We start from the raw sequence: 17,587 nt of genomic DNA, 5'->3' as shown, positions 1-17,587 counted from the left end.
GGTAGTTCTCGTATTGTTCGGAATAATGGCTCTGATCTATTGAGTCGTAGAGACATTTCAATTAAACTGTTGTCGTGTAACATTTTTGGGAATGTTTTTGTCTAAGTTCTAATCCATTTTTGGTTAGTTCTAAGATATTCTGTTCCTTAAGGTCTTATTCGAGACTTATGGTCGCACCAGATGAGTTTAGACGTGGAGGTCAACTCATAGAGTAATTTTGGATAGGGTACACCGTCTGCTCGTCACGCTATCTTATTTTCGGCCGGATAGATTCGTGCAACTTCTTAATCTAATACCGTGGGTAATAAGTGGGTTGTTAGTTTGATGGAGTGTGATTGGTTAGTTTTTAATATTTTACTGGGATAAAATATCTAATTTATAACCAATAATAATATATAGTTTGGATCAGGTTACAGTTTGTGATCGGCAAATCTCAACCTGGCATTCAATTCACAATTGTATACTACTTCTGTGTTCTGTTTTTCGTCGTCAGAGCTCTGCTAGTGTTTTCTTAAGTTTGAGTTATATCAGTTGTTGTTATTTTTATCCATTTTTTGTATATCATTTTTGTTCACTTGTGTGTTTATGCCTGAGCAGAAGTAAAGAGAATAATTTTCATGTGCGTGTATATATGTGATAATTTATTCATGATCTGTTCCTGATGTCCTTGTTGGTTCAGAGTCAGAAATATTCGAGCGGAGAGAGCGTGAAATTATTCAGAAAGAGAAATGAGCAGAGCAAGCCAATCAGGTGCAGTGCACATAAAATATAGCAATAAAGTGAAAGGGACCCCCTCTCTCAATGATTCGACCCCCTGCTTACCCAAATGGTCCCCCCTTTGTACTATTTTGAAATATCCGTTTTCAAAAATGGACCCTTAAAACTTCCCAATGGAGCTTTTGGGGTCAATAGATACTAATTTTGAACGCTATTTTTTGGTCATCATTTTCCAGTAACTGCCTAAAAACGCCTTTTTTGGCCTGTTTTTTTCAGATTTAGCTCACATACTTATTGAGACTGGAAAGAGGAGAAACAGAGATTGGCTTGCACGGAGGATAAAATGCAAATCCAAAGAGAACAACAAAGGAGCACATAAAAGTGAATCAGTTTAGAGTTTAGATTTACTTTGGGGGGGGGGGGGGGTCGAATAACAAACCAACTACTTCCACTCCACTCTCCAATACACTCCAAGTAGGAGACCAATATTATATGATGTTGGATGTAGATATGAAATAATAAGACACATTCGAATATGATTAAGATAAGCACCTCAATCAATTCCCGTGGCCGTAATTTCTCCTCAATAGAATAAGTAGCGGAGCCGCCGCTGTCTCCAAAATATGTTTTCCCTTTCGCTCTTTTTCTCTGTCTTCAACTTTATCAGCCTAAATGTGACATTTAGTTAGCCGCAGCCAACTTACCACGCCACCAAAAAAAAACAAACCGTGATTCAATATTCCCCTACAAACTACCATAATTGGTACATTTAAAGGTCAATTCAGCCTAAAAACTACATCAGAACATAGCTGCTTGCTTTCTATTAGGTGAGTAACAGTTTCCCGGTTTGATGATTTTGCTTCAACAGATCTACCGAAATTTGATAGTACCATCTGTATATAACAATTGAAAATTTTGAGGTTATGTGTCTAATTATCATTAATTCATTAATACGGTTCTGTACGAAATATAATGTGAAACAAAAATTGTTTCCGGTTGAACTGCAAACACTAAATGGCCAAATTGGCAACCTTTACACCCCAATTAATCTTTGAAAAATTCTAGCAGAAGAAACATTTTTTGAAAATTGCACTCAGGACAACAATAACTGACCACAGTGACAAAAATGGATGTAAATAGATAATTTACAGGAAATATACAATCTGTTGTAAATTTATATACTACAATTTCGATGATATGGTTTAATTTATCTAATATGATGCATTTTGTTTTGCAAATCTTTTTTGCTGTATGTCTTCTTTAAAAAACAACGACAGCTGGTTGATGTGCAAGTAGCAAAAAGCGTTCCTATCATTTTCATAAAAACTCTAAGTAATTGTTTTTCAAAGTATTATGCTTTTCGGATAATTGATGTTTTTAGTACATGGTGTGATGATAAAAACTAAACCTTAGTGTATCACACATAATCGACAACGGGTGTCTTCAAAAAAAACTAACAAAATAAAAAAAATCTAAAAAAAAACTTATAAAACTCGAAATGTTTCCTTTTTGATCAATATTTTGAAATGTTTGTCGAACATTTGAGTGGCAGGGAAGTGCCAAATAAAGCTTTCAAAACCAGTCTCCGTAGGGAAATTAAAATTTTATAGCCTAAATGACCAACTTTTTAAGTTATCATCACTTTGCTTGTTCGATAATAGAAGAAAAACCAAAAAATTCAAACCAGTTTTTCTCGCCAATGGGAGTTTTATAAGAAAAGTTTTAAATGCCGTTCAAATCATGACTAAAAGTTTTCAATATGAAATAACACTCAACGCAGTCCGGTAATTTCTTTGGTAGCAGGACTTCTATACACCTAAATCTGGCCATAGTTCACTCTCATCCCTTCATCCCTTCCGATATTCAATCAAGCCCCATTAATTGAGTAAGTAATTTACAGCTTTAAAAAGATTAGAATTATCGATTAGAATTCTGAAAAATTGGTAAAATTTCAGTTTGTTTTGAATGTTTTAGAACAATTTTGTTTGAAGTTTCGAGCCGTGCCACTATTTTTTGTCTGTGATCAAAGTATAATTAAAAATTTGCGGTTTCTTACAATATATTAATTTCAATTTTCGAAAAATGTGTTTCCCATTTCATATTTCAATTTCAATTTTTGGCAATTATATTTGTTGGAAAACTTGGAAAAATTTGAGATTAAGATTAGCTCAACTCAAAACAAAACCTAATTTTATTTTTTTGTTCATTGAACAAAGTTTTTTCTGGATTGAGTTGTCGAAACTCAAACGCTGACAATTGTATGGATACTAATACCCGAAGTTTTGCAGAAATTTTATTATATTCAGATACTTCTCAAATGTTAGTCGAAGCATTCCACGGATCAAGCTACTGCCCGGGTCGAGATTCCGCCCAAAAACTGCTCAAGATATGAGCGGTTTGAGCGGTTTTTCAGCAAGATTTGAGCGGTTTGAGCGGTTTGGTCAGTTTGGGCGGTTTGGGCGGTTTTTTTTGGAAAACCTCTCAAACCGCTCAAATCTTGCTTAAAAAACTGTTCAAAAACCGCTCATTTCTTGCGGTGATTTTTGAACGGTTTTTCAAGCAAGATTTGAGCGGTTTTAGAGCGGTTTTTGAACGGTTTATCTAAAAAAACCGCTCAAAAACCGCGCAAGATTTGAGCGGTTTGAGCGGTTTTTTTAGACAATTACGCTCAAAATCTTGCTTCAAAATGAGTGGTTTGAGCGGTTTTTGAATGGTTTATCTAAAAAAACCGCTCAAAAACCGCGCAAAAATTGAACGGTTTTGAGCGGTTTATCTAAAAAAATCGCGATAAACCGCTCAAAACCGTTCAAATATTGCGCGGTTTTTGAGCGGTTTTTTTAGATAAAATTGTTCAAAAACCGCTCAAACCGCTCATTTTGAAGCAAGATTTTGAGCGTAATTGTCTAAAAAAAACCGCTCAAACCGCTCAAATCTTGCTTCAAATTAGGTGAAAAATCTCGACTCGGGTGGTCAGACTATCAGAAAATGAGAAGCTTGATGAAAAACAAGAACAAGCTTGGAACTCAGTTTGCATTGTTAGTTTTCGTGAAAAATTAAATTTTTTTCTGACTGGTAGATAAATAAATATTTATTAGTGTTTCTCAATTTCCTTAAAAAAACCATAACCCTGAAAAAGTTTCTGTGTTTCAACGAAAAGCGTTGAAAGAGATGAATGAAAACTGTATGCCGAGCCTGTTTTACCGGACATTCAATGTAACTAAAAACAAACAACAAAAGTAGGACTAAATCAAGTTCGTCACAGAGAAATGCAAACAATTCAAAATTTTGTTATTGTCTCAAAAATTGCTCGGAAAACGTACTAACAATGAAGTAATTTCAATTTGGAGCAGATGTTTTTGTCTAAATGCTTTTGGAAATTACCAATTCTTTGTGTAAACGTTTTACTAAATCAGCATATTATTCAAGATTGCACTTTAGCAGTGAAAAAAGTTATATAAAAAACCTGCTCATACATAATAATAACCAGATTTCATACAAGAGAACTAAAAAAACACATCATTTTCTGAGAGTAAAACGCGTAAAAAACGTATCTGATGTCTTAATAAAAAAGAATCTTCAAATTGGTTACTGTTTTTTACAAATATGAAAGTTTTGTAAAAAGAAGATCGTTTACGACATATTCCTGCAATAGAATTGCGTAATATAATATGGTATTTGGTCTCATGTTTTATCTGGCTTTCAAAAGTCGAAATACACAGTTTCTAACCTCATGTGGTTTTATCGTTTGTTCTACACTCCAGCGTGTTCCTGAAGTTACTAAAGGTCTATTTGAAAGTTTCAATGCTGCCATTTTGATTGAATCTGTGTTTTTGATGTAGACGTTAGAAATTTTTTAACTCAACTAAACCATTACTGTTCCAAATCAATCCACTTCGCAGAAACCAGGTGTTCTGCAATCAAACAGTTCTGATATCCAGCACCAAACACGATTTCAGTATACACATTATTCGGCAAACAGTTTTTTAAATCGCAAAATTTTCTAAGCACCTATTCACGAAAAAAATTGTTCGCTTCAGTGGTCTTTCTTTCATTGATAATTGAAACTGCAAAACACATTGAATTCAAAAACTCGTCTTGAGATGATGTTTACTTTGGACTCTTTTTCTTATTCAGTTCATTGAATAGTGAATTGTTGATATAAATCGTGTTGTCAAAATTTGTTTTTTTTAATCAATTTTATCAAATAGACAAGCTTTTCCAATGAAATTTGATGCCTCTGCAATAAAGGTTTTCCCCACATCAGAATCTCCAAGTCTTCGATTGCAGCTTACGAACTCAATAAAACTCTGAAATGATTTTGCACGGTTGTTGCTCACCAACACATGAACTACAATTTCACATAAACACATTCAATTTGAACAGTTGAGAGTAGAATTTTTTCACCAAAATAAATAGCTAAAAGACAGTGCGAGGCAGTAGGCATGATTGCTTTTTTTTCTGCAGAATGCTTCGCTTCGCTAATCGACAGTAATGACAACACACATCGCTAGTAAGTTTCCTATCTTATCTTGTGAATATGAAAGACTTGACGAAATATCACACAAAGGATTGTTCGTTTAATGTTGTTTAGAACCGAATTATACCTAATCTTTTCCGGCAATTTGCAGACATGTCTTTCTCTTTGAAATATGTTACTGGATCTCTTCTATAAGTTTTAAATAGTCCTGTAGTTATAATACCTCCAATTATATAAAAGTATAATGACTTCGCATCCTGAAAAAGTATAGATTTCACAAATGGAAGTATAATGCATTCGCATCCTGATCACCCGGGTTGACCAAAACTTCTAATCATACAATTTCCATTTATGAAAAACTTCTTGTCATACAATTCCATACAATGCCATACGTACAGAACATTGTATGAAATCTCTATGATAAAGATTTTTCCATAAATGAATATTGTATGATAGGTGTTTTTCCATAAACCAAAATTTTTGATTTTTTTTTTTCAAAATTTAGTTTCTGAAAAGTTTTTGGTTGTGTTCGCAACCGAACACAAGTGACAAAGACCTTGGTTACTCAAAACACCAAAGGTTGGACGGTCTTGCATTTACAATGCATAGCAAACGACCTGAATTTGGATGTTTTTCACAATTGATATAACAAAAGTAACGAACTTTTATTTTTTGGCAAAATTTTTTAATGATGATTATTTCAAATTTTTGAATTTTCAAGTTATCAGACATTGATCAAGGCTTGAATTAACACCCCATACAAAAGAAATAGGAATTTTCAGCGTTTTTGAAAAAAAAATTCAAGTGAAAAGAAAATAAAAGCCAATTTTATCGTATCCAGGACTACGTTATGCACACAAAATATTAAATTTTGCACGCAAAAAAAAATTTCGAAAAATGTTTGTTTGCGTACGAAATTCGATTTGCGGTGGAAAAAAAAATTTTTTGGGCCAAGTTTTCAAAATTACTTGAAAAATTTTTTGTGTCGCCATCAAAAAAATGCCAGTCATACAATTCCCATATATGGGAATTGTATGATAAGCATTTTTTTCAAAAAAACGAGAACCTCAGTTTTTATCACCAGACTGTTTTATAAGAATCAAACATCCACAGAAATAAGTTTATACCAGTTTTCAACCATTTTTAGAAATTGTATGAAAATTGTATGACAAGCATTTTTCCATACACTTGATGTACGGAATTGTATGATAACGATTTTCGGTGTATGGAGGTCAACCCGGGCAAGTATAGGTTTCACAAAATTGTTTTCATTTGCCAATGATTGTTTCCTTAACTTGCATCTAACGACTGAAGCACAAACTGGGGCCGCCAGCAGTTTGCATGCGAATAAGCTTTCAAAAATTTTTTGGTTTCCTTAAATAAAAAATAGCTTCACCGCGATGGAATCTATGATGAAAAGAGTTTTGAACAGAGCAGACTTTTTTGAATCTTTGTAAACTGGATCTTTTCTAGATCGCCTGGTGTTGAGGCTAAACGTGTACACTTATTTAATATTTCAGAATCGCTTTCAAAATTTTTCGCGTTTCTTACTCCGATTATAGTAAACTGACATCAGGGGATCCCGGGTGACCTTCAAATGACCGTTAGACCTTTAGGGTAAAAAATCAAAACTATAAGCATTTCATGGCAAGCTTTTACAAGGCAAGGTTGCAGTAGTTTACTCAGTTAAAGTAAAACAAGGCAAACATTGGGTTGAACCTACTTATGATATTTCGGATAAAGATATAAATTTGAAAATTTATTTCCAAGAAAGGTTCACAATGAATATTCCACTTTTGAATCCAACAACCGGTAAATGCTTGAAAAGGATGTTAGTTTTTAATTAAATCATTCAACTTTTTAAGGCTGGAGTTTTTTTGAGTTTTTGAAACAGTTTTTTTTTAGTTAACTCTAGCTAGCAAAGAACCACAAAAAAAACCAATGAACAAGTGAGGATTTTCATTTAACAAATAACTGAGTAGATTCGCTAGTTGAAAAAAGACCTTGTGGTAATTGGCAACGGACATTGGTATATAATGGTCCGAGAAGCGTAAGAGTTTATTAGGTATAAGCAAATCATCGGAAATATCTCATTAACCGCCGTTTGCCCTAACAACGTCTACAAGGATAGACTCAAAACATTTATTCCGATAAATCAAACATTGAAGGACTTGGGCTGTACATACCCTACTGATTTGCTTGCTTATAATATCGCATTTTTTGAAGTTTTTCTCGAGATTTGGATCAAAATTGTTTCAAATTGTTGTAATTGTTGTAACAATTGTTGTAATTAGAACAACGAAACTTTTTGAACAGAACGTTGGACTCCTCATCAGACAAACACTGCAACTGCAATCATTTTGATACGGTTTCTTGTTCAATAGTTGCAATAATTAAAACTTTTGCAAAGATTGCCTACCTCAGTACTCTCATGTGCAATTGCGTAGAGCAAATGGAGCAGTCAAAAATGTCCTCAATTTGTTCAAACTCATGACAAGCGATACCTTCAAGCTCACTTGCTTCCACTAAAATTATCAAATAAAACGCTGCAAAAAACTCGTAGTTTCACTCTGCATGATTTTTTCCTCGAGTTAACTGAAAAGCAACCAATGCTCTGAAAACTCAAGGACTTTTCCTGTACAAAATTGTTTCGTGATTATTCTCCAGTGTCCAGAACTCTAGATTATATCGGATAAAAAAATTTTTTTTTCTCCGATCGGCCAAAAATTTTGTTTTAAACGTGATCAGTATATCACCTTTCAGATGATTAAACTCGTTTTGATTTTCGATCAATTCAGACTTTGGTAGATTTGCGGTTTTCAACAGAATAATAATAGCCTTAGTCAATAGTTTGTGTATTTTGAAAAATATAACCGAAACACATAAACAATTTTGGCACTTGACTGATAGTTTAAAACTATCTATACATTAGCTTCTTTTTAATCATTTCCACTCTGTTTCAACACAGAACCGAAAAATAAGTGATGTGGTTTTTGAATAACATGATCTCCAACGAACAATATTTTGATCTAATATTTTTAAAATCGGCTCAAAATATGATAATGCTGAAAAGATATCAATCCTCGTCGAATAATCGTTTTAGGATGATCCTTTGGAAAAAATTTTTAACATAAAGTGATTTACACCGAAACAAAGCTTGAATTTGAAGATGACTGAAATGGAGCATATACCAATGGATGATTTAGTAATTTGAAATAGCAATTAAAAAAATAGTAATAGGGAAAAGAGAAAAGCAATTGTTGAACGTAATTGCTTTTCCTTTGAAACATAAATAATCCAACATTGAGCGAGACGTGACTTTTTTCTTTGTGTTGCTGATCTGTAAAACTAGAGCACCGAAGCTAAACGTATGAGGAGATTTGGGTTGGAAACGTTTGAAAACAGTCGCAGCATATTTGTCTTTATCAAGTTATCCCTACTGCTCAATGGGGCATGGCTTAATTCTCAGCAGATGAATTTGACCATGAGTGAACTGAGGGAGCTCTCTGAGAGATTCACTCAACACCATGTGCAGTGTCATCAAAACGAGCCACCACCAACTATATTATGGCACTTTGGTTGATCCGCTTGATTTGAATGCACCGCCAAGAAAAAAATCTATGAGATAGTAAAAAAAAATGAGATTATAACAATGAATTTGTGTGTGCATGAATAAAGGTTGATTCACTAACCAATTATTTTTTCCTCGATGAAATCTATTTAGCTCTGGGTACGGACGGAATGTAACAAAGCTGTCGGTCGGGCGGGCGCTTTAAAAAAAAAATCAGCCTCAAAATGTAGTATTACTCGAAATTTCATGGAAAACATATTAAAACAATTACTTGATACACACTCTTCAATATCGTGAGTTATTTTCTACAGCCCCCACTCTAAGTTGATCAATGCAAAAGACAAAACATGTGGTCAAATGAAAAATGGCACAAAATTAGGTGAACCGAAGAAGTTCTCTGTAGAATTGGTAATTTTTATACACACTTGGCACACTAAACATTTAACTGAGAGGACATCAACTTGGAAAAATCTGGTAATATAGTAAGGCCAATGATTAGTATAAAGCTTGATATTCTTTAACAAATAATTTAAACAGTAATCATAATAAGTAGTAAAGCAAACATATAATCGACCTCAAAATGTTTGAATCTTTAGATGATTAGTCCCATCTCTGATGGAAGTTATTAGGGTGACCGATTGGGCAACCCTGCCTCAAATAGAAAACAATTGAGCTTACTTTATGAAACCCAGTGGTTGGAATGGGACCAAAATTTAGTAGTATTTTGTAAACATTGTTCAAGTAGGCTTAGAGTTAGAACCCCACAAGCACTGGTTCCCCATTTCATTGTTATGCCCAAAGTAAATAGCCCGGAACCCGACTTTCGAAAGTCGTTTTTGGGCCAATTGAACACAATGAGCCAAAACTTTGGGATACGTTAAGTATTACAAGAGACATCCTGTGTATCAAAACAAAGCAAAACATTCGGTTGGACTGGAGTTTATTAGCACCAGCAAAAATCAACCCATAGACTGAAAATAGGCATATTGAGCAAAATAAAGAGCGAGGGTATAATGAATTCATGGCGGCAAAAAACCACTAAAAACCAACCCCGAAAAATGAGTCTAGAAGAAAGAAACCCCTCAAGCGACACCAATCTGCACTAACCACTATTTTACTTGGAAAACGAGCGCATAATGATTTGAGGTTGACAATAGTTACTAGACACTTACGAAAAAAACACTCCTGATGAAAGACACCTCCCTAGCTACTCCTCCCGGTCCCATCAATCCTTTCCCCAAAAAAGTGATGATTGACTTTAGAAAGAGGATAATTTGGAAAATACTAAAGGGATATGAATGAAATTTGATATAAATAACGTCAAAAAGTTATCCAATCCCAGCCCGAAACTTTTGGGTGAAATGTCGGCTACCTATGTGTATTAGCAGACAAAAGTGTTTATTGGGTTAAAAATCAGAAGTAAAAGGATTGCATGGCAAACTTTTACATAGCAAGGTTGTAGTAGTTTACTCAGTTAAAGTAAAACAGGGCAAAGATTGAGTTGAACTTAATTATGATAATTCTTAAAAAGGGATATAAATTTTGGTTAAATCATTTACTTATTTAAGGCTGGAGCCTTTTTGTCCACATGAGCTTCTTGATAATCCAACAGAGGTTTTAATTGATCTCAAAAAAACTTCAAGTGTTTCGATGATTGCAAAAAAAGCGACTTTTTTCAGTTAACTCGAGCAAGGAACCAAAAAAAAACCAACGAGCAAGTGAGGATCTTCATTTTACAAAAAACCGAGTAGATTCGCTAAATGAAAAGAGAACTTGAGGTAAATTCCAAGTAACACTGGTATATAATGGTCCAAAAAGCGTAATATTTTAGTAGGTATAAATAAATTATCGGAAAAACCTTATTAACTGCCGTTTGGCCGAACAATGGTTTCAATCATAGACTCAAAATAAAAAAAAAAGACTGATAAAGTTCCAGTTCAAGTGTTATGTTTACCCTGGTTAATCTAAGCTCGTCCAAATTGAAGGGCTTGAGCTGTGCTTGTCAAATGGGTAAAAATTTTGCGCTTGATTTTTTTTGGAAAATGATTTATCAAAACAGGAGCTATGGTTTTTTTACTAAACAAGAAATTTTTTATTACACTATCTTCCCAATTTTCCCAATTAGTTTGTTGCCTCCTAGTTTTTGTTATCATGTCATGTATTGAGTAATAATTTCTTCACCAAATTATTTTGTTTCTTTTGTTTGATCTTATGTGAAAACAGCTTATTGAATAAATTGGAAAATAAATGTTCAATTTCAAAGAAATAGACTGTGTTTACTATTACATTTAATTTAAGTTGCATCACGGCGGGAGATTCATAAATATCAAAAAAAAATTCAAATTTTTACGTCGAATCAGTCTAAAAAGATATATCCTCAGAGCGAGAAACTCTGCAGCAACATAAAAATAGACAGATTTTAAACGTACACGAAGACGTTCTGAGAGACGATTTGAAGCTGAGGAAACAAAAGAAGTAGAGAGAATCTACTAACGGAATGTTGAAATTGTATTGGTTGTCTGGCCCAACGATTGGGCTATCCGAAAGAGCAAGAGTATTGAAGCTAAAGATTACTATTATCCAGAAATCTCAAAAATTATCATCTCTGTTGAAACTCGCGATTTCGTCTTTGAATTGCACCTTTTTTGGAATTATGAATAATTTTGTTAACTCATGAGCTTTATCGGAATTTAAAATAATGGAGGCCATGGTTGCTCACTGTTTTCTCTTCTCCTCAATTGCTTCTTCACCTTTATTATAAATAACCAATCACTGTGCAGTTACGAATGCAAAGTTGTTAAAATATGGATCTTCAGAGTTCTCTATTTTCAAATTGATGCTTAACGGGAAAATCGATCAGTCGTTTTTAAGTTATGTGGTAAAAGAACTTTTCAACATAATGAACTATACCCAAACAACGCATGTCTTTTAGGGTGACTGAAAGGGAGCAAATACCATTTAATGAAATAATACAGGTCAGTTTGAACCAAATTGCTTTTTCCCATGAACTATAAAAAATCAAGCACTGACCCAGATATGAGTTTTTTTCTTCCTTATCTTTCGGGACTTTTGTATTTATCAAATGATCTCTAATGCACAACGGGCCTAACTCTCAGAAAATCAACTTGAGCATGAGTAAACCACAAAAAGTCTCTGAGGTTTTTTCTCAACTCTTGTTTTGTTTTTCAACGAAATTAACGCAACCCGAAAATTATGGTTATAAACAATGAGGTAAGTTTTCATTTAAAATTTATCAAAAAATCTGCAAAATGTACAGTATTTTCTATACAGAATTTTTTCCTTGAGCGCCCACTCTAATTTAATCAGTGCACAGTGCACAGTTCGGAGAAAAAGATAAAACATGTGGTGAACTAATGAAAGGCGCAAAATTAGATGGAAAGACGGTATTTTTCTGTGAAGATTGGTGATCGTAATAATTTTTTGATTCACTTAAAGTTTAAGCCTATAGTAAGAAACAAACCAAACAAACACCCGACTCTGAAACGGTTTGAGTCTTTGGATATTCAGTCTCAGTTCTGTAAAGTTCATGAGGGCTGACAGATAGAGCAACAGCCGCCCACAAATAAGAGAAAATGGAGCTAACTGTACCCAATCATAGGACGGATACTAAAGATGATTTGACCCGAGCACTAAAAAACTGAGACCTACACGACCCCTTGGCACCAGTTTCTCGGAAGTTAAAAAACCTTATTAGAACTCATTTCCTAACAGTTGAAAAAGAACCAAAGTTATATTTTAGAAATAGTTTTTAAAAGCTTAAGTTTAGAACCCTGGACGCATTGGGTTCCTAATTGGGTTTTTAGTTCCCAAGTAAATAGTCTCCAAGCCGACTTCCGGAAATCGTTTTTCGGCCCAATGACCGCAGGAAGCCAAAACTGCGGTCATATAACAAACTTGGGATATGTCAGGCAGTGACAAAGGAAGTCAAGAACTTAAATTAAAACAAATTCGGCAAATGGTCCGGAAACTACTAGCGGTTGGAAAAACATTATCCCATAGACTGGAAAAATAGCAATTTAAGCAACAAAAAAACGAGGGAATAATGATTTTGGGGCGAAAAAAAGACACTAGACACCAACCACAAAAAAGACCTCTGATTTAAGAAATCTCTCTGGCGACTTCTTCAGGCGCTAAAAATCCCTTCCTCGAAACACTGATGATGGACCATGAAATTGGTGTAACTTGGGAAGTAATGATGGGATAAAGATGAAACTTGATATGAAGGACCCTAATGGGTTTCTTACTCCGATTATAGTAAACTGACATCAGGGGATCCCGGGTGATCTTCAAATGACCTTTAGGCCTCTAGGTTAAAAAAAAGAAGTATAAAGATTTCATGGCAATATTTTACATGGCAAGGTTGCAGTAGTTTACTCAGTTAAAGTAAAACAAGGCAAACATTGGGTTGAACCTACATATGATATTTTGGATAAAGAAATAAATTTGAAAATTTATTTCCAAGAAAGGTTCACAATGAATATTCCACTTTTGAATCCAACAACCGGTAAATGCTTAAAAAGGATGTTAATTTTTAATTAAATCATTCAACTTTTTAAGGCTGCAGTTTTTTTGAGTTTTGAAACGGCTTTTATGAGTTAACTCTAGCTAGCAAGGATCCACAAAATAACCAATGAACAGGTGAGGATCTTCATTTAACAAAGAACCGAGTAGATTCGCTAGTTGGAAACAGACCTTGAGGTAATTGGCAACTGACACTGTTATATAATGGTTTGAGACGCCTAACAATTTAGTAGGTATAAAGAAATCATCGGAAATATTTTATTAACCGCCGTTTGTCCGAACAATGTCTTCCGAACATTTCAAAATCAAAAGTAAAGAGAGATTGATAAAATTCGAGTTCTAGTGTTAAATTTATTCTGGTTGAATTGAGCTCGTCAAAACTGAAGGGCTTGAGCTGTGTTTAATACACTATTAAAATGATGTGCTTGATTTTCGTATGATTCAAAAATGATTTTCAAATAAATCAACATTAAAAAAAGGAGCCATAGTTTTTTACTAAACAAGAACTTTTTTATTACACTACCTCATCATAAAACTTCTTAATTCGTTGATGCCCCCTTGTTTCTGTTTTCATGACAAGCATCGAATAACATGTTCTCAACCAAATAAAATTGTTTCTTTTGTTTGATTTTATTTGGAAATAGTCGACCAAAAGAACTTGAAAACACAAGTTCGATTTCGAAGAAATAGACTGTGTTTATTATTACAAATAACTTAAATTGCTTCACACTGTGAGATCGATAAAATATCAAGGTTTATACTTCAAAGCTTCACGTCAAGTTAATTTAAAAAGGTATATACTCAAAGCGAGACACTCTGGCGGCAACAAAAAAACAGGCAGATTGTAAAGTAACACGAAGACATTCTGAGAGACGATTTGAAGCCGAGGAAAAAAGACCTAAGGAGAAATTACAAATGGAATGATGAATTTGCAATGGAGTGTCTGGTCCAACGATTGAGCTATCCTAAAGAGCAAGAGTATTGAAGCTAAAGATTACTATTACCCATTTTTCGATAAATCACAAAAATTATCATCTATGGTCAAACTAGCGAACTTTTATTTGAAATGCACCTTTTTTTGGAGTTATGAACAATTTTTTTTAACTCATGCGCCTTATCGGAATATAAGAAAACGGAGGCCATCGTTGCTCACCGTTTTCTCCCCTCCTTAATTGCTTCTTTACCTATTTTAAGAATAAACAGTAACTAGTTACGAATCAAAATTTGTTAGAATGTAGATCTTTCAGTCTTCACCCATTTTCAAATTGATGCTTAACTGGAAAATTTATCAATCATATTCAAGTCATGTGGTAAACAAACTTTACAACAAAATGAATTTTAAGCGTGACTGAAATGGAGAAAATACCATTTAAGGATTTAGTACAGAACAAATTGAACAAAACTCTTTTTCCAATGAACTATAATATATCCAACAGTGAGCCAGACATGAGTTTTTTCTTTTTTATCTTTCTGATCTGCAAAATTACAGCACGGAGACAAAACTCTTAGTGAGTCTGGGGTTGAAAACGTCTGAAAACGGTGGCGGCACGTTTGTCTTTATCAAATGATATCTACTGCACAACGGGCCTCATTCTCAGCAAATCAACTTAAGCATGAGTAAACCACAAGAATTTTCTGAGATTTTCACTCAATTCTTGTTTCGTTTTTCAACGAAATTAACGCAACCCGACAATTGTGTTTATAAACGATGTGGTAAATTTTCATTTAAAAAATATCAAAAAATCTGCAAAATTTACACTATTTTCTATACAGAATTTTATCCTTGAGTCGCACACTAACTTCATCAGTGCACAGTGCACAGCTTGGAGAAAAAGATAAAACATGTGGTTTTTTGCAACAGCTTTTTAATCAAAGATAACTAAGTAGCGTTCGTGGAAGAAGTTGTGTCTTAGCTACGCAAACATACACAAATCCCAGTAGTTCGGTTTTGTTCCAGAATCATTTTGCATTAATCATGCTCCTAATTTCTGTCTTTTTTTTTGTCTGAATACAGTATTTTTGGGATGGTTATCTTCAAGATCTTGCAAAATAAACTCCTTTGATCGACATCCAAGACATCCAGGGCAGTCCAAATTGGTTGAAGCAGGCTAGTTGTCATAATTTCTAAGTAACTCGAAGCAAAATCTACCTAATTACGGCGTGTGGGGCGGTGGATGATTTTCAAAAAATCTGAAGTTCGTTTTTTGAAAAATTGATCAGTTTTTAGAAAACAAACTGCTCCATAGACCTTAAAAATCACTCTGAACATTCAGGGCTTTGCCCTGATACGAGCAGTCTTTTCAGTCGTTTCCGAGTTAAAATGAGCTTTTATATAAATTTGTTGCACTTTGATGTGGTTGCACTTTATAATGTCTCCTTTAGATCATGATGCGGTGATTTATTTCCACCTCTATCCACTTATTCCTCAGCCTGCTCTTCTTTTTTCATCTTATTTTTTATTTTTCCATATGTTTGTTGGTGCCATCCAAACAGTTTGAATTCGATTGCATATGCGTGCATGAATTCTATTGATATGTGTGCCAGCCTCTCACTATAAAGCGCAACCCTTAAAGTATATCAAAAAGAACAACAATTGTGGTCGGATGAATGCCCAAAATAAACCCTCTATTAGCATTATAGAAGCAGCAGTGAGCACAAGTCACACTCTAACGTCCAGAGTGTATTTCACCGTATTTGCTATTTGTGGAATAGTATAATCTACAAGTGCACAGCATCTCACAACACATTTACTTTAAGAATAATTGCCCAGATGCCCAAGTGCTCAAGGGGGAATAAAATGAAATGAAATGACGATGGGAAGGAGAGCAGGCGACTAAACACAGGGGGAGAGGATAAGGGCATTAGGAAAAGTGAGGAAAGAGAGAGGGAGTGAGGGGGATAGGGGTGAGGGGAAATGATAGAAAGGAAAAGGGGGCTGTTGCTAGCGGGGCGAAATAGAAGTGAGGCTGCTGGTCGTGTTGTGTTGGTGCTGGTGGCCAAGTCATTCGCTCCTCGCCCCACGCACATTGGATGGGGTTTGTGGATAAGGGTAGATGGGCTAGGTGGGATCGATCCAGAGAGGAAAAGACGAGGAAATAATTTCCCCGTTTGGGAATGAGAAGAAGGTGGGTGGGAAAGGAAGTGGCCACTGGCAGAGAGAGCCGAATTAAAACTTAGCCGAAGTTTGTGTTGCAACAAAAAGGCGGCGTGTGCTGCATAGAAATCAGCCAGAATATGTCGTTATCAATTTAATGAGAACGGATTATTCCGACTAATTTCTTTGCAGCACACACCGCCTTTTTGTTTAAATTGAAAAGCTCTCCTAATTCCTATAATGAGGAGCCTCATGAATCAAAAGTGAGTTCGACCAAACTCTGTGTTCCCCCAAAGTGAAAACTTTGTTGAGAAAGAAGCTGGGTTCAAGTGTCGCTTTGTCTTCAATCTGTGATTTCGGTGTTATTAGGGTCCACGCTAATCAAAGTGATGAAAGTGAACAGTTGAATTAGCCGCCATTGTTTGTACAAATAGATGGTAAGCGGGCTTATTACCAATCTGAAGAGAAAGAAAAGCGGCGAGAGGGGAAATGGCAACACGGGGTGGGGGTGAGAAATGGAAGGGAAAGATACACAAGTGCACGCTGGTAGGGGGGGTGACCATTTGAATTGTTCCTTTAGTCTTTTTCTCGCTCTCCGCGCTTTCTTCTTTCTTTTCATTTCTATTCCATCATTCATCATCTCAGCCGGATAATAATTTATTCATCCCAAACACACACAACACACGCCGCCACTCTAGCAGTGGAGTTGGATGAAAAAGTATTCTCTGGCTAAAAATACCAGCAGAGTGGGATATAAAAGTATCCATATCCAACCAACCAGCCAACCAGCTTGTGATAGGACAGAAGGAACACAACACAACACAACAGCAGACATTAAAAGAAACACAGGAGATAAACATTCAAATTACAATTAATTAGCATAAATTGCCCAATTGGCCGAACGCCCAGGTAGGACTCGCCTACTTTTCACTTGAGTTTACAGCCACACTCAGATCGACTAGTGTAGCCGCAATCAGTTGCTCTTTGTTTATTTGTTGTTCTTTCTTACTTCGGCAACTTCCTCTGGGTCACTGATGCGTGTGATAGTGTAAAGTTTTTCAAGACGAGGCGGGTTGGGGGGTAAGACAAGTTTTGTCTGGCTTTGTTCCGGTGCTGCAATTGGACCATGTTTTTGTGATGCACTCAGTGGCTGTAATGTTGCCCTTCTTTTGCCTTCTCAGTTTCA

General features: G+C 35.0%; 1 protein-coding gene across 1 annotated transcript in view; it reads left to right on the top strand.

The window, feature by feature from the left end:
- Positions 1 to 1,143: 1,143 nt before the first annotated feature.
- LOC134856180 (solute carrier family 7 member 14-like) overlaps positions 1,144 to 17,587 on the top strand; it is a gene marked incomplete at its 3' end in the record, with an annotated part of 55,153 nt that continues 38,709 nt past the window's right edge. Inside the window, exon 1 of the mRNA XM_063872547.1 lies at positions 1,144 to 1,544. The remainder of the gene's footprint in view (positions 1,545 to 17,587) is intronic.

Source organism: Symsagittifera roscoffensis, unplaced genomic scaffold (assembly GCF_963678635.1).
Source record: "Symsagittifera roscoffensis unplaced genomic scaffold, txSymRosc1.1 SCAFFOLD_25, whole genome shotgun sequence".
In the NCBI taxonomy this organism is placed as follows: domain Eukaryota; kingdom Metazoa; phylum Xenacoelomorpha; order Acoela; family Convolutidae; genus Symsagittifera; species Symsagittifera roscoffensis.
The sequence above is the reverse complement of the archived record's forward strand: the minus strand, read 5'-3'. Positions and strand labels throughout refer to the sequence as shown.